Raw genomic sequence first — 19,102 nt, 5'->3', positions numbered from 1 at the left:
TAGTGTATTCATCTCTCGGTCTCCCTCTACGATTTTTACCCTCCACGCTGCCCTCTAACGCTAAATTTGTGATCCCTTGATGCCTCAAAACATGTCCTACCAAGCGATCCCTTCTTCTAGTCAAGTTGTGCCACAAACTTCTCTTCTCCCCAATCCTATTCAATACCTCCTCATTAGTTACGTTATCTATCCACCTTATCTTCAGTATTCTTCTGTAGCACCACATTTCGAAAGATTCTATTCTCTTCTTGTCCAAACTAGTTATTGTCTATGTTTCACTTCCATACATGGCTACACTCCAAACAAATACTTTCAGAAACGACTTCCTGATACATAAATCTATACTCGATGTTAACAAATTTCTCTTCTTGAGAAACGCTTTCCTTGCCATTGCCAGTCTACATTTTATATCCTCTCTACTTCGACCATCATCAGTTATTTTACTTCCTAAATAGCAAAACTCCTTTAGTACTTGAAGTGTCTCATTTCCTAATCTAATTCCCTCAGCATCACCCGATTTAATTTGACTACATTCCATTATCCTCGTTTTGCTTTTGTTGATGTTCATCTTATATCCTCCTTTCAAGACACTCTCCATTCCGTTCAAGTGCTCTTCCAAGTCCTTTGCCGTCTCTGACAGAATTACAATATCATCGGCGAACCTCAAAGTTTTTACTTGGTCTCCATGAATTTTAATACCTACTCCAAATTTTTCTTTTGTTTCCTTTACTGCTTGCTCAATATACAGATTGAATAACATCGGGGAGAGGCTACAACCCTGTCTCACTCCTTTCCCAACCACTGCTTCCCTTTCATGCCCCTCGACTTTTATGACTGCCGTCTGGTTTCTGTACAAATTGTAAATAGCCTTTCGCTCCCTGTATTTTACCCCTGCCACCTTTAGAATTTGAAAAAGAGTATTCCAGTCAACATTGTCAAAAGCTTTCTCTAAGTCTACAAATGCTAGAAACGTAGGTTTGCCTTTTCTTAATCTTTCTTCTAAGATAAGTCGTAAGGTCAGTATTGCCTCACGTGTTCCAACATTTCGACGGAATCCAAACTGATCCTCCCCGAGGTCCGCATCTACCAGTTTTTCCATTCGTCTGTAAAGAATTCGCGTTAGTATTTTGCAGCTGTGACTTATTAAACTGATAGTTCGGTAATTTTCACATCTGTCAGCACCTGCTTTCTTTGGGATTGGAATTATTATATTCTTCTTGAAGTCTGAGGGTATTTCGCCTGTCTCGTACATCTTGCTCACCAGCTGGTAGAGTTTTGTCATGACTGGCTCTCCCAAGGCCGTCAGTAGTTCTAATGGAATGTTGTCTACTCCAGGGGCCTTGTTTCGACTCAGGTCTTTCAGTGCTCTGTCAAACTCTTCACGCAGTATCGTATCTCCCATTTCGTCTTCATCTACATCCTCTTCCATTTCCATAATATTGTCCTCAAGTACATCACCCTTGTATAAACCTTCTATATACTCCTTCCACCTTTCTGCCTTCCCTTCTTTGCTTAGAACTGGGTTGCCATCTGAGCTCTTGATATTCATACACGTGGTTCTCTTCTCTCCAAAGGTCTCTTTAATTTTCCTGTAGGCAGTATCTATCTTACCCCTAGTGAGATAAGCTTCTACATCCTTACATTTGTCCTCTAGCCATCCCTGTTTAGCCATTTTGCACTTCCTGTCGATCTCATTTTTGAGACGATTGTATTCCTTTTTGCCTGCTTCATTTACTGCATTTTTATATTTTCTCCTTTCATCAATTAAATTCAATATTTCTTCTGTTACCCAAGGATTTCTAGCAGCCCTCGTCTTTTTACCTACTTTATCCTCTGCTGCCTTCACTACTTCATCCCTCAGAGCTACCCATTCTTCTTCTACGGTATTTCTTTCCCCTATTCCTGTCAATTGTCCCCTTATGCTCTCCCTGAAACTCTGTACAACCTCTGGTTCTTTCAGTTTATCCAGGTCCCATCTCCTTAATTTCCCACTTTTTTGCAGTTTCTTCAGTTTTAATCTACAGGTCATAACCAATAGATTGTGGTCCGAGTCCACATCTGCCCCTGGAAATGTCTTACAACTTAAAACCTGGTTCCTAAATCTCTGTTTTACCATTAAATAATCTATTTGATACCTGCAGCTGCATCAAACCAGTCTCAGGACTGAAGACAACAACAACAACAACAACAACCTTTTAGTATCTCCAGGGTTCTTCCACGTATACAACCTTCTTTCATGATTCTTAAACCATGTGTTAGCTATAATTAAGTTGTGTTCTGTGCAAAATTCTACTAGGCGGCTTCCTCTTTCATTTCTTAGCCCCAATCCATATTCACCTACTATGTTTCCTTCTCTCCCTTTTCCTACACTCGAATTCCAGTCACCCATTACTATTAAATTTTCGTCTCCCTTCACTATCTGAACAATTTCTTTTATTTCATCGTACATTTCTTCAATTTCTTCATCATCTGCAGAGCTAGTTGGCATATAAACTTGTACTACTGTAGTAGGTGTGGGCTTCGTATCTATCTTGGCCACAATAATGCGTTCACTATGCTGTTTGTAGTAGCTTACCCGCATTCCTATTTTCCTATTCATTATTAAACCTACTCCTGCATTACCCCTATTTGATTTTGTGTTTATAGCCCTGTAGTCACCTGACCAGAAGTCTTGTTCCTCCTGCCACCGAACTTCACTAATTCCCACTATATCTAACTTTAACCTATCCATTTCCCTTTTTAAATTTTCTAACCTACCTGCCCGATTAAGGGATCTGACATTCCACGCTCCGATCAGTAGAACGCCAGTTTTCTTTCTGCTGATAAAGACATCCTCTTGAGTAGTCCCCGCCCGGAGATCCGAATGGGGGACTATTTTACCTCCGGAATATTTTACCCAAGAGGACGCCATCATCATTTAATCATACAGTTCATGGGGGGGGGGGGGGGGAGTTAGATGAATAGCAAACTTATTTAAATCACTTGACCTATATAAGGAAACTTCTTGCTTCCTGTTCTGTAGGTACGACTTAAACAACGCATATGCTATTCCATTTATGCCATAGAATTGTAATTTCTGTAACATAATGTCATGGTTCACACAATCATTTTACTATTTAAAGACTCTATTATGTGGACAGTGAAACAGTATGTTGCTGTCTCAGTGGAACAGCATTTTTGAAATCCGAATTGTGTCTTGCACTGAGTGTAAAGTAGGAACAAATGCCTACTTGTGGTGATACACAAGTCAATACTCGTAAAGGGCAACAAGACATTCAAATACCAACATGTATCTAACTTAACGAAATTTTTTCTGTCCTGGTCAACGGTGAAGACAGGGTCAGGCATAATACAAATTTTGCGCAAATTCATAAGCCGCCAGGAAAAGCTTGCGATATTTCGGAATCAAATATATGTCGGATTAACAGTGGCAGAGTCTGCAGATGAGAGCACGTGTTCTCCAAGAAATAAATACGAATGAGAATGGAAATCTACGGAATTTGATGATTTTTAAACAAAAAGTTAGTGTGTAGAACCGTACTTCGTTACGATGACTGGGAAGGGTCCACCGGCTAAAAAAGCACAGGGTGACCTCAGTGAGAAAATCGATTATTCTGTGTTGAAAACCTCCATTCTTCATCTTCTCTGCTCTCCTAGTTATCGACTCACAAAGTGTAAAGATAAAGAATTTTTTTAGTGGAATACAGGGAAATTGCATCAGTAAGATCGAAGTTCTCACGTTCAGTGTCCTTTCTGCTTGTTAAGGCCAGTGGCTTGTAGTACACTTTATTAAAATTGTGTTTCACAAAACCGTACGAAAAAAATATTTTGCTCGACTTTAAGCGAAATAATGGCTGTTGACACCCAGCTGAATACTACAATGGAAATAATGTCCAGCGCAGTCACATCTACTTTAGTTCATTGGATTCCATGCTAACCTGATTTACGCAGATGTACTGCTCTCGTGAGTGAATTCCAGAAGATCTCCAGGAATACTAGTTTACTTCAGCATGGTGACCTGCCATTTTTCAATCTTAAAATAGTAAAATCGCGGCCCCCAACCTTGCTTGATGCTGCTGACATGGATTCCAAGGATTTTTAAACCTTTTGATGAATGTAAAGATCAGTGGGAAGCAGTAACAGATGTGCGACTGTATCACAGGTAGTAGACATCCAAGTGGATCCCACCTACCACGTAAGACTTGGACTGCCTTAAACAGAATCAGAACGGGCCGTAGCCGGTGTAGAGATGCTCTCCACAAGTGGAAAATTTTGTGCTCTGGGTTAAAGGACTGGATGTCCATTTGTGAAGCACAAACATTATTAAGTAAAAATTGCGAAAAAATATTAGTCTGTGTTTTTGGACTGGATGATGGAGTACTTTCCAAAGAAAATTCTTCTCAGTCATTAAGTTGTGAGAAAAAAATAAAATCTAACATTACAAGAAATTTTCAAGGAAAAGAATTTTTAATTCAACCTGTGAAAAAACCACAGAAGCTTTAACATATTTGAAATGAAAAAAATTATTAACATCCTGAGTGTTTATAGAAGCATATGATACATATTTTTTCGTGGATACATAAAAGTACTCCGAGATAAGAAATAAAATGCCTCAAGAAGTGAGAAAGTGTTTCGTCTGTGTGACGAAAATGTCGTCACTGATGAATTTGAGCTCTGTTGGACGTCGTGGAATCTTACAGCGAGAAAGTTCTCCAGAAAACCATACTAATTATAACATCTCACCTGTCAACGCCATTTATTTACGAGGGACTCGTGTAGCTCGTGGGTCCCGGTGGAGGTTCGAGTCCTTCCTCGGGCATGGGTGTGTGTGTGTTTGTCCGTGGGATAATTTAGGTTAAGTAGTGTGTAAGCTTAGGGACTGATGACCTTAGCAGTTAAGTCCCATAAGATTTCACACATATTTTGTAGCTCGTGGAAGGAATAGAACAGCAACAATTGCTCTTGCAGCAGCAATTGCAACACCATTTCCGTCAGGAAACTGTGTTCCTCCATCAGGAAAGTCAGCTTTTGCTGAATCAACTCCAAGTTCAGGAAACCCACCCCATCCAAGCTGTGGTCGCTCTCAAGCAAAGAGTCACCATCCGCGTTTCTGCAGTTTAGCGACGCCAAAGAGAATTAGGACGTACACTATGTGGTCAAAGTATCCGGACACCTGAAAATGGTTTACAAGTTCGTGGTGCCCTCCATCGGTAATCCTGGAATTCAGTATGATGTTGGCCCACCCTTAGCCTTGATAACAGCTTCCACTCTCGCAGGCATACTTTTAATCAGGTGCTGGAAGGCTTCTTGGGGAATGCCAGTCCATTCTTCATGGAGTGCTGCAGTGAGGAGAGGTGTCGATGTCGGTCGGTGAGGCGTGGCACGAAGTCGGCGTTCCAAAACATCCCTAAGGTTTTCTATAGGATTCAGGTCAGCACTCTGGGGAGCCCAGTCCATTAAAGGGATGTGTTTGTCGTTATAAACAGGTGCTCGATCGTGTTGAAAGATGCAATCCCCATCCCCGAATTGCTATTCAATACTGGGAAGCAAGAAGGTACTTAAAACATGCATGTACGCCTGTGCTGTTATACTGCCTCGCAAAAGAACAAGGGTGCAAGCTCCCACCATGAGAAACACGATCACACCATATCACCAACGTCTCCGAATTTTACTGTTGGCTCTACACACGCTGGCAGATGACGTTCGCCGGGCATTCGCCATACCCACACCCTGTCATCGGATCGCCACATTGTGTACCGTGATTCCTCACTCCACAAAATGTTTTTCCAGTGTTCAATCGTCCAACGTTTACGCTCCTTACACCAAGCGAGGCGTCGTTTGGCTTTTACCGGCGTGATACGTGGCTTATGAGCAGGCTCTCGACCATGAAATCCAAGTTTTCTCACCTCCCGCCTAATTGTCAAAGTACTTGCACTGGGTCTTGATGCAGTTTGGAACTCCTGTGTGATTGCCTGGATAGATGTCGGCCTACTACACATTACAACCCTCTTCAACTATCGACGACGGTCTCTGTCAGTCAACAGACGAGATCGACCTGCGCGCCTTTGTGTTGTACGTATACCTTTACGTTTCCACTTCTCTATCACATCGGAAACTGTGGATCTAGGGATGTTGAGGAATGTGGAAATTCCGCTTACAGCCGCATGACAGAAGTGACACCCAATCAAATGACCACGTTCGAAGTCCGTGAGTTCCGCGGAGCGTCCCATTCTGCTCTCTCGCGATGTCTAATGACTATTTTTTTGGTGGTGTCCGGATGCTTTTGATCACATAGTGTACATGGTTCCATGTGTAGCGTTGCAGTGGTAACCGCAGCGGTCGCAAATTATAGCGGTGGCGTCTAGAGGCTGTCATCGAGGTCCATGCCTTCTGGAGGGTTTTCAGACTCGCCGGACCGGGATACCAAAAGCAGGAAATGGACAGAGGGACGACGGAGAAGGAGATGGTGAAAGAGAGAATGTACGAAGAGATGAACAGAGAGAGGGGGAAGAGACAATGGACCAAGAGATGGTGAGGAGATGGACAGAGAGTGAGAGAGGAAGAGATGGACGGAGAGATGGGGGAGAAGAAATGTGTTCTGAGAGCATCCTCGGCCCCTTTCGGCTTATGTATGATTTGGTGAAGGCAACTATCATCGCATGTTTGATACAGGCTTTGCTGTCTATTTGTACCATCGTAGCCAGGGATGATCGCGGTCCTCCGGTTTGGAAACGAGTGGAAGGTCCAAACCAGAGGCTCAGACGACTCAGCGACGGTATCGGACGATAATCTCTCGATCTCCGATATCGGGTGCAGGACTGTCCCCTTAATAGCTCGGGCGTGCACTACACACAAAGAGCGACTACGAGGGTAAGGAGTACGTGTGGCGTGCACATGGGGCTTTTTTAGGTTTTTGAAACCCTCCCTGGGGATGAAAGACGATTTGCCTGATAAATTAGCCACAATGTCCTCAGAAAATGTTCAGCTTCGCAGATCAGAGATAGAAAAGGTTAATAAGATTCTAGTTAACTGCAGAAGCATTCATGGAAAGATCCCAGAATTAGTATTGCTTGTTGGAGGTTATAATGCAGAGACAGTATTTGGGAGAGGAAGGTACTTGAAACCGGATTTTGATGACAACGAAATCCTAAGTTCAGATTAGAATATTTATAGTAAGGACTGGTTAGTCGCCAATGGTAGCCGCGTGTTTATTGCAGCAAAGAATTCGGTAAAATCTAGCGAGGTTATCAAGGATTCCGATTGTGAATTGATCTGGGTGAAGTTAAGTATCAAAGATCGGTCAAAAATGGTAATCGGTGGCTTTTATAGACCGCCTGTGTCAGGAGCTGTAGTGGTAGAGCGCTTCAGACAGAACTTGCAGAATATCGTTAATAATTGGCCGTTGTAACTGGGGGTGAGTTTAACTTGCCGAGTTTATGTTGGGAGTGTCATGTTGTCAAATTGGTGCCAGATACAGGGACTGTGTGACATTGTTCTGCATGTCTGGTCCAAAAATTACTTTGAGCAGATAGTTAGAGAACCAACTCGTGAGGATGACTTGACCTCATTCCTGAACTTATCTAATCACTTAACGTAGAGGAAGGTATCGGTGATCATAAGGCTGTGATAGTATCTATGACTTCGGGTCTTACAAAGAATTTTAAGAAAGATAGGAAGATATTTTTGCTTAGTGACAGGATATAAATTTCAGTGTGTGAGCAGTCAGCATAAAACATTCGTTGATGAGGACGAAGATGAGGAGAACAAATGGAAAAAATTGAAAGGCATCGTGAAAAATTCCCTAGACAAATATGTTCCGAGCAAGCTCTTAAGGGATGGGAAAGACCCACGATGGTTTAATAGCCGTGTCAGTAAACTGCTACGTAAACAAACAGAACTTCACCTCAGATTCAAGAGAAGTAAAAACCTAGCTGACAAATAAAGATGAACGAGGCGAAAATTAGAACAATGATAGAAGCGTTCAATGAGTTTGAAAGTAAGTTTTGGTCGTGTGGAAAACCAGTAAGTGGGTCAAAATCATTTGTTCTTTCACTCCGTGACCACACTGGGACCGAAACGGAAGATAACGGAGAGAATGCTGAAAACTGAATTCGACCTCTCGAAATTGTTTCATCGCAGAAGATCACTTCTTTCAATGAACGTCGAAAAGGTAGGTACTGAGATAACCGATCATGGAATAGAAAAACAACTTAGCGGTGGAAAGGTGATAGGAGCAGATGAGATACCTATAAGATTCTATAAAGATTATGGGAAAGAACTTGCTCCACTTCTAGCAGTAGTCCGCAGCTCGTGGTCGTGCGGTAGCGTTCTCGCTTCCCGCGCCCGGGTTCCCGGGTTCGATTCCCGGGATTTTCTCTGCCTCGTGATGACTGGGTGTTGTGTGATGTCCTTAGGTTAGTTAGGTTTAAGTAGTTCTAAGTTCTAGGGGACTGATGACCATCGATGTTAAGTCCCATAGTGCTCAGAGCCATTTGAACCATTTTCTAGCAGTAATTTATAGTAAATCGCTTGAGCAACGAAGAGTACCTGGCGAATGGAAGTAAGCGCACGTCGTTCCAGTTTTTTAAGAAAGACCGTAGGACAAATGCATACAGTTATAGACCTGTATCGTCAATCTGTTGCAGAATCATGGAACAAGTTTTATGCTCAAGGGTTATGACTTTTTGGAGAATGAAAATCTCCTCTATAGAAATCAACATGGATTCCGCAAAAATAAATCTTTTGAAACTGAGCTCGCTCTGTTCCTCCATGAGATCCGCAACGCCGTAGACAGCGCCGCTCAGGTTGATGTCGTGTTCCTTGACTTCAGGAGGCATTTGACACAATCCCTCACTGCCTCTTAGTAACAAAAAATACGAGCTTATCGAGTACCGGATCAGATCTGCGACTGGATCCAAGACTTACTTCCAGATAGAAGTCAACACGCTCTGAACAACATTGACAGATGTAAAGGTTATTTCTGGAGGACCCTAAGGAACTGGGTTAGGACCATAACTGTTTACCATGTATGTGTATAATCTAGTAGAAAACGTCGGATGTTCTTTAAGGCAGTTCGTAGATGATGCGGTTGTCTATAACAAAGTAGCAACGCCAGGAGATAGTAAGAATTTGCAGGACGACCTGCAGAGAATTGATGAATGGTGCAGACTCTGGCAGTTGACCCTGAATGTAAATAAATTAGCATTTTGCGCATATATAAGAAAAGAAATCCACTAATGTATAGCTACACCACTGATGACAAACAGCTGGAGACAGCGGCTGCCGTAAAATATCTAGGCGTAGATATCCAGAGCGACCTTAAGTGCATTGACCACATAAAACAGACAGTGGGAAAAGCAGATACCAGACTTAGATTCATCGGGAAATTTTTAAGGAAATGTAACTCATCCACGAAAGAAGTGGCTTATAAGACGCTTGTTCGACCGATTCTTGTTCATCTGTCTGGGCTCCCTCCAGCGAAGAGAGGCGCGTTTCGTCACGGGAGCGTTTAGCCGGCGCGAGAGCGTTACGGAGATGTTCAACAAACTCAACTGGCAGACGTTGCAAGAGGGGCGTTGTGCATCACGGAGAGATTTAGTATTGAAATTCCGAGACAGAACTTTCCAGGAAGAGTCGGACAACTTATTACTTTCCCCCACATACGTCTCGAGTTGTGACCACGAGGAGAAAATTCGAGAAATTAGAGGCAATACAGACGCTTCTTTCCACGCGCTGTTTGCGAGAGGGACGTGAGCTCAAGTAGTAGTACAAAAGTACCCTCCGCCACACATCATTAGGTGGCTTGCGTAGTGTGATGTGGACGTAAATGTAGATGTGCAGTATGTGTGACATTCGCATACAAGGGCGAAGTCCCAATTATAAAACTACTATTTAAAGAAAAATCAAGTTAAAAATTTATTTCGCTTACTCCTTCGTCTATAGTAGACTAAAAATTAACGAGAATGATATAATATTTGTTGGCACGTTCAATACTATGCAGGTTCAGATATTTTCAGGTGAAAAGACACTGAAATAAAGCTGAAACTTAACACGTCTGTCTTATAATCGGAAGAACATGTTTAAAATCCGGCAACGGCCTTGCCGCAGTGGATACACCGGTTCCCGTCAGATCACCGAAGTTAAGTGCTGTCGGGCGTGGCCGGCACTTGGTTGGGTGACCATCCTGGCCGCCATGCACCGTTGCCATTTTTCTGGGTGCACTCAGCCTCGTGATGCCAATTGAGGAGCTACTCGACCGAATAGTAGCGGCTCCGGTCAAAGAAAACCATCATAACGACCGGGAGAGCGGTGTGCTGACCACACGCCCCTCTTATCCGCATCGTTTGCTGATGATGAGACGGTGGTTGGATGGTCCCAATGGGTCACTCGTGGCCTGAAGATGAGGCGCATGTTTAAAATACAGTGAAATCTTCATACACACAGGACTAAGAGGCATAAAGTAATTATTAAAGTAGAAATAAAATTTAAATATACCACGTTTCTAAATCGGACTAAGAAGTTCAAATTTTTTCCCAACTCCCATACCGATTCCTAACCCCATATTGATAGTCCTGAAAACATGTGATTGTGAATTCAATACCTGTGAAAATAACTGGGAGTTTTAAAATGAAAAATGTGGGGTGCATGCTTTAGATAATAGTAAAGAGATAGTGCATGGACCAGTTATGTATTGCAAGTGACTCGCGTTTTCGTTTTCAATATTACAAGAATTTTCATGTTGTTGTTGTGGTCTTCAGTCCAGAGACTGGTTTGATGCAGCTCTCCATGCTACTCTATCCTGTTCAAGCTTGTTCATCTCCCAGTACCTACTGCATCCTACATCCTTCTGAATCTGTTTAGTGTATTCATCTCTTGGTCTCCCTCTACGATTTTTACCCTCCACGCTGCCCTCCAATACTAAAGTAGTGATCCCTTGATGCTTCAGAATATGCCGTACCAACCTATCCCTTCTTCTAGTCAAGTTGTGCCACAAATTTATCTTCTCTCCAATTCTATTCAATACCTCCTCAATAGTTATGTGATCTACCCAAATAATTTTCAGCATTCTTCTGTAGCACCACATTTTGAAAGCTTCTATTCGCTTCTTGTCTGAACTATTTATCGTCCACGTTTCACTTACATACATGGCTACACTCCATGGAAATACTTTCATAAACGACTTCCTGACACTTAAATCTATACTCGATGTTAACAAATTTTTCTTCGTCAGAAACGCTTTCCTTGCCATTGGCAGTCTACATTTTATATCCTCCCTACTTCGATCATCATCAGCTATTTTGCTCCCCAAATAGCAAAACTCATTTACTACTTTAAGCGTCTAATTTCCTAATCTAATTCCCGCTGCATGACCCGATTTAATTCGACTACATTCCAGTATCCTCGTTTTGCTTTTGTTGATGTTCATCTTATATCATCCTTTCAAGACACTTTCCGGCTGCTCTTCCAGGTCTTTTGCTGTCTCTGAAAAAATTACAATGTCATCGGCGAACCTAAATTTTCATAGCTACTCAAAATTCACACTCATAAATTTTCAAGACTATCGGTATAGCCATAGGAATCAGTATGGGGCTAGGTGAAATATAAAATATAATTTCTAGTCCGATTTAAAACTGTGGCATATTAAAAAAGTTGGCTAGTTGCGAGTAGGACTCGCGGTCTGAGGGTTTTACAAATTTAGTTATGTATACAGGCAGTTCATGCATTCCAGGAATCGAGAATTTCGACATTTTTGACGAGCAAGTTTGCGAGTACCAAAATATCTGAGATAAATGGCCGTATCAGTTGGTTACATTGACTTAGAAGTTAACGCTTATTATATCGCCAAGGAACCATAGACCTTAGTATGTGACATACATTTCAGCTTGATACGTCTACCCGTTCCTGAGAAATAGTAATCTTAATAGACGGACGGACATACAGACAGTGTGATAACAAATGAGAATTTTTTTATCTAAGGTAATTACAAATATTTATTTTTTTCCCTTTTGCTAAAATTTATGACTCTAGGCCAACGGGAAATTGCTTATAGGTTTTGATGAGTGAGTTTGCGAGTATCAAAATGTGTGACATAACTGGCCGTATCTGTTGGTTCCAATGATTTAGAAGCTAACACTTATTATAACGCCAAGGAACCATAGATCTTAATATGTGACATCAATTTCAATTTGATAAGTCTTCCTGTTCCTGAGAAAAAGTGGTCTTTATAGACTGACAGAGAGATAATATCATAATAAACGACAATTTTTTTTTTTTACCTGTGGTGTCATTACAGTTTTATAGTATTCGGATTTTTTCCTTTGGTTGTACTGCGAGCCTTTACATTTTGCCAAATATGTTGATTCTAGGCCAACGGGAAGTACCCTATGGTGAGTGAGTTTGCGAATAACAAGATATGTGACATAAACGGCCGTATCTTCTGGTTGCATTGATTTAAAAGCTTACTGCAATTACACCGGCAAGGGCCTATAGGCAAACTGTGGACAAACTATTCCAGAGAAAAAGGGTCTTAACAGAAGCACAGACAAATGGACAGAGGGATAAAAAATGACAAAAAATATTTTTTCGTGTCATATAATTGCAAATTAACAATTTCCAGATTTGCTCCTATGATCGTACTGTGGAACCTTGCTTCCTGACAAATTCTACGTTCACGGGAAGCACCCCATAGCTTTAAAAGACTGAGGTTTCGAGTATCCAAATACGTGACATAAATGGCCACATCTTTAAAGTGCCTTAAAATTTAAAATTTCTACACTCCCAAGGGAGCATAGCCCTTAATATGTGAAATAGATACGAACCTGATACATAGAAAAAGGGTTACTAGAGTCGGACACACAGACAGATGGGCAACAAAGCGGCGATCCTGTAAGGTTTCCGTTTATTCAGATTGTGGAATGGAACCCTAATAATTAATTTAAATAATTATTTTACTATACTGTCAATAGTCAATGGAAGGAAGACAGCCGCGCGGGATTAGCCGAGCGGTCTCAGGCGCTGCAGTCATGGATTGTGCTGCTGGTCCTGGCGGAGGTTCGAGTCCTCCCTCGGGCATGGGTGTGTGTGTTTGTCCTTAGGATAATTTAGGTTAAGTAGTGTGTAAGCATAGGGACTAATGACCTTAGCAGTTAAGTCCCATATGATTTCCCACACATTTTTTTGAAGGAAGACCTGGTAACTCCCTAGCTGGTTCACTCGTCCAAAACTTTCAATTTGCGTACACTTTCCCAAGAAGCTTCCAGATACGTCTTTGACGGTGTGGACGGTCCTGGCGTAGTCACATCCAAAACAAAACTCTTACCATAATCTCTACGCCAACCGTCCCACAATAGTATGGGATCCTGATCTCGTGTGAAGTAACTGAAAAAAAGTCCTCTGAATAGGTGTATTTACACGCTTCCATGACAGTTACATCTGTAACTAGATACATAAAAATTTTTATTTTGCGTCAGAATCTTCCAAGATTTACGTTTTGCGTTTTCCTATTGCAGTGACAACGTAAAAAAAAAAAAAGACGTCGGGGGCAGAGATTCAGAACAACATACACGCATACATCATGTGCATTACCTATTTAAACTCGCAACGCTCTTTAAAATGGGAATAAATTCGCGACGTGCTGCGCATGAAAAAGTATTACTGGTGCCGCATTTTATTATTTGAATTATTATTGACACAGCTTCCGGATTTCAACACATATCATTTATGATGAATGAAATTAAGCATCATTTTGTTTCACATGTGAGTAAATATGATTAACAATTGAGGATTACCCGATTTTACGCTCTATTCAGAGAAACAGCTGTGTGTTCCGAGCGACTGTTGCACCACGGCTTCGGCTGTTACAGAACATTTCAAAATTTTTTCGGTGTGTACGTCTGCACCTCACAGATGTCATCTGGAATTTTGTGTTATTATCCAGTCGCTGATGACCCACTGGCTTCCCCCAGTACTTAATGCAATTACACACAAGCTTCCCCTGATATAATTTTAAGATCACAGACCACATCGGGGCAGTCGTAAACGCTGCAATGTTGTGACGATGCACACTGCACCGCACTGCGGGTGGAGAAGAGAGATAATGTAAATGAGTACTTGCTCCACATCCTAAATGACAGGTTTTAAAACTACGCTACGATCATGTTACTGTTATAGGCTACTTTTTTCATCTGCCTCTCGTTTTTTGCGTTAAATAAAAAACAAAAACTGCAAGTGGTGCATATCTTTCTACTGCCAATGCAAACAAATGTTTGCTTGACCCAAGAGCCCTAAATTTTATGACGTGGCTTGTCGTTTTGTGTTTGTACAATAAACCTTGAAAATGTTTACTGCATGAGACAAATGAGTGAGTTTTTTTTTTTAGCCAAAGCAAAGTTTGATAGAGCTACCTCTTAGCATATAAGAACACACGTGACCATGAAAACCTACTATGAATGTATCTAAACGTCCGCATCCATATATTTGAGGTGTCAGTTTAACATTATTATGAAAATCAGCTCATAGCCACAAATGTCTTTAGTCACATCTCGCATTTTCTGGGTGTTTCTGCATTACACATCCTATGAAATTTGTTTCTATTAGTATTTATCACACTACAATGAGCCACAGACGACGCAGAAAATTTACCCATAATTGTCATCTGTGCGATATTAATATTAAATAAATCCTCCAAACGAAGATGCTGTCTGTGGAAATACAAAGTGACTAGTTACAGATATAAATGTATTTCAGTATATTCCCCTAAGTTAAGATGAGAAAACACGCTTTACGGACGTTGCTCAAATCTTTCGTGTGAAAACATCGGAGCTGTAGGATTGTGCGCCTACTAACGTTTAGTAATAACCACTGGATGGTACTGTTGGTTATAACATTACCATGGTCTTACAATTTGTTAGTAACATAACGGCTTCTCAGATATTGGCGGAGTAGTGACTTTATAGTGACAGTTTAACAGTGTTATGAAAAAAAATGGAAATTTCACATATAAAGTTTCATTGAATGATTTTTTAACAGTTACGGTAAAGGGCTAACTCCACAACAATGTCTCGAATCTATTCTTTGAACTGTTGTCAATCACTTTCAGAAAAGATTATTGAAAAATTATGTGCAGAATTTCGTTGAGGTACATCGTCCTATCTATCTCCACAATCTGCAAACCAGTGTGAAGTGCACGGTACAAGGTACTTCCCATCTCAGTAGTAATAGGGCTTCTTCCCCTTTGATTTACGTATGTAGCGCGCGAAGAATGAGTGTCTAAATGCGTCTGTACACGCTGTAATTAATGTGTTGCACGGGAGCGATATTCAGGTGGCCGGAAACATGCACACACGGGGATTTTCTGAGACGTAAAATTGGATAAGAATGTGCAGCGGGTTAACGGCTGCAATAGTACTGTTACAGTTACACACAGATAGCTGGTTTTAGTAGATGGAAGGAAGATTATGTTTAACATCCCGTCGACAACGAGGCCATTAGAGACGGAGCACAAGCTCGGATTGTGGGTTGTGTCAGGGATGGGGAAGGAAATCGGCCGTGACCTTTCAAAGGAACCATTTAGGCATCTGCCTAGAGCGATTATAAGAAATCACAGGAAACCAAAATCTGGATGGCCGGACGATGGCTTGAACCGTCGTCCTCCAGAATGCGAGTCCAGTGTGCTAACCACTGCGCCACTTCGCTCGGTTTGCGCTTGTTTCTCGCTCCTTCTTGATTAATACGGATACGTACGGGTGCGCTATCAAATTACTTGAGAGGTCGCTTCCGCACGACGAGTACGGATACATACGTCTGTGCTGGTCAATCGTTGCACGGATTGCACTTTTATAATTAATTTTTTACACATTTGAAACGAACCTTGTCATGAGGTTTGAGGACAGGCTCCAGTCACAATCGGGTATGGTAACCACTGTCATCAATTAATATCTTAATTAATAATTTTTTATTTACTCACTTCGCAACAACAAAAAATTCTACACATATAATTCTACAAATAAAAATTAGAACATTTTCTATCATATGAACTAACAATTAATGCAATGGTTTCTCCCATTTCTTTTTTTTTAAACATTATGGATATACATGACAAATCCGTTAATCACACGATAGCGAGCTCGCAAGTCACTTCTTTGTGTAGGTAAAACAATACTACCGGCCGCGGTGGCCGATCGGTTCTAGGCGCTTCATCCCGGAACCGCGCGACTGCTACGGTCGGAGGTTCGAATCCTGCCTAAGACATGGACGTGTCTGATGTCCATAGGTTAGCTAGGTTTAAATAGTTCTACGTTCTAGGGGACTGATGACCTCAGATGTTAAGTCCCTTAGTGCTCAGAGCCATTTGAACCATTTTGAAAACAATACTACTTGCAGCCTCTACCGCGCTACATGTTGTTACGTAATCTTACTCCTTCCCCAAGCACAGGTCCAAACCAGAACAAGTGGCGAACAAGTGTACTGTAACCTAGTTCCACAATTATAAAGGAACTATTATTTTCGGACTGCATTTCCTTAGGATTCTTCGAATGAATCTCAGTCTGGTATCTGCTTTACCGACGATTAATTTTATACGGTCATTCCATTTTAGATACTCCTAATGCCTACTCCCAGATAATTTATGGAATTAACTGCTTCCACTTGCTGACCTGCTACATTGTAGCGAAATGATAAAGGATCTTTCTTTCTATGTATTCGCAGCACTTTACACTTGTCTACATTTAGATTCAATTGCCATTCCCTGCACAATGCGTCAGTTCGTTGCAGATCCGCCTGCATTTCAGTACTATTATCCATTGTTACAACCTCTCGATATACTACAGCATCATCTGCAAAAAGCCTCAGTGAGCTTCCGATGTTATCCACAAGGTGACTTATGTATATTTTGAATAGCAACGGTGCTACGACACTCCCCTGCCGTACACCTGAAATCACTCTTACTTTGGAAGACTTCTCTCCATTAGAATTACATGCTGCGTTCTGCTATCTATGAACTTTTCAGTCCAATCACACAATTGGTCTGATAGTCCATTTGCTCTTACTTTGTTCATTAAACGACTGTGGGGAACTGTAATAAATAGCTACGTGCTGAACAAAATCTAAATCTACGCAGATTTAAGACTTTTGTCCCTCTTTGTTAATACGGGGTGCGGCAGAAACAACGACCTGTTCTAAGTTGCATAATATTATTGAACATGGTCATTAGCAAATCCCCGGCTAACCCTGCTGTCTGCATACCCCCATGTCCGCATCTGTTCTGCATATGGCACGCAGGGGGTTGTAGTGTGTTCGTAGAGTCGTCATTAAAAGCTAATTCTTCATTCTTTGTGAGTAGGCATTCTCTGGATAGTTTGCGCCTATCTTCAAGTGGCTGACGGTTCAGTTTCTACAGTGTCTGTGTGACTTTTCTCAGGTATCAAACAAACCTGTAACCATTCCTGTTACCCCTCCCTGTGTATGTTCAACATCCCCTGTTAGTCTTTTTTGCTGCAGATCGCACACACTTGAGCAATATTGTACGATCTATCTCACGAGTGATTTGTAAGCATTTTACGTAGTGGACTAGTATTCTATTAATAAACCGATGTCTGAAACCTGTTTTACCTACGGTTGAGCCTATAAGATCGTTCCATTTCATGTCCCTACAATACTCAGTTATTTGTACGAGTTGACTGACTATAGCTGTGTTCGTCGATACTGAAGTCATAGGATACTATGTTATTTCGTTTTATGAAGTCCACAATTTTATTTTTCTTTAATTTTCATGCAAAATACCATTCTTTGCACCACTTGAGAACCAAGATTTGACTAAATACTTGAGACGCTTCTTCAGACGGTATATCATTATGGATAACTACCTATCTGCGATAAGTCAGAGGTTACTATTAATATTGTCTGCATAGTTATTAACATACAACACGAACAGAAAGGGTGCTAAATCACATCTCTGGACACATCCGAAGTTACTTGTACATCTGTCGACGACTCTCCATCCAAGATATCACATGTCATCCTTCCTCTCAATAAATCCGAAATGATGGAACAAATTTCTCTGGGTAATACATACAATGGTGCTTTTGATAAAAGGCGTAGGTGTCGTAGTGTGCTGTTGTTGTGGCAGAAAACATCGATGCTGTGTGCAGCCTGTCTGATGCGACTTACAGTCTGATTGAGGCATAAATTGCCGTGGTGCAAAACGTTCGGTAAAACGTGATCATTTAGTTGGAAAATCGATCTGCTACAGATGGATTCCGCATTGCATGACAGAAACTCAAAAATAATCGCGCGACAGCTGGCGTCAGGAAATGCTCAAAAAATTCGACCGAGTAAATGCAAATCCGTCTAAAACATCGTGACAGGAGAGGAAATGTGGTATAGTCCTACGAGCAGAAAACTAAGCAGCCATCAACTGTCTTGTTGTTTCATAATGAACTGGAAACAAGAAAAGTGATTCGTGCTGGAATCACCTCCAAGAATCTGATAGGTGTTTTTCTGCTGGACGAGAGATGTCGCCACTGTTGCTTTAGAATATCGAAGGGCAGTTAACACTGAGGTGTATGCAATAATTTGTGATACGTCATCGATGAAATCAGCAAAACAAAGGAGAACGATGCATTGTTCCTCATCACGAATATTCCGACTGTCACAAAGCGGGTCAAACAAAGGTTATTCGAGGGATACATCATCAAATTAATGTTTCATTGTTTTTTTAAAGGTGCTGAGAAATGTAGAGCGAGGCATCTGAAACCTGATTCTTAGCCAGCCTACAAAAAATGGTTCAAATGGCTCTGAGCACTATGGGACTCAACTGCTGTGGTCATTAGTCCCCTAGAACTTAGAACTACTTAAACCTAACTAACCTAAGGAAATCACACACATCCATGCCCGAGGCAGGATTCGAACCTGCGACCGTAGCAGTCGCACGGTTCCGGACTGCGCGCCTAGAATCGCGAGACCACCGCGGCCGGCTCAGCCAGCCTACAACAGGACATATCAAAATGGTTCAAATGGCTCTGAGCACTATGGGACTTAACTTCTGAGGTCATCAGTCCCCTAGAACGTAGAACTACTTAAACCTAACTAACCTAAGGACATTACA

The 19,102-nt window shown here is 41.5% G+C and overlaps 1 pseudogene; it reads left to right on the top strand.

Moving 5' to 3' along the window:
- The first annotated feature begins 10,088 nt into the window (after positions 1-10,088).
- Positions 10,089-10,206, top strand: LOC126356710 (5S ribosomal RNA; annotated as a pseudogene).
- Positions 10,207-19,102: the final 8,896 nt, after the last annotated feature.

The sequence above is a fragment of the Schistocerca gregaria genome, chromosome 3, assembly GCF_023897955.1.
Source record: "Schistocerca gregaria isolate iqSchGreg1 chromosome 3, iqSchGreg1.2, whole genome shotgun sequence".
Taxonomy (NCBI): Eukaryota; Metazoa; Arthropoda; class Insecta; order Orthoptera; family Acrididae; genus Schistocerca; species Schistocerca gregaria.
This window is presented reverse-complemented; position numbering and strand designations above follow the sequence as displayed.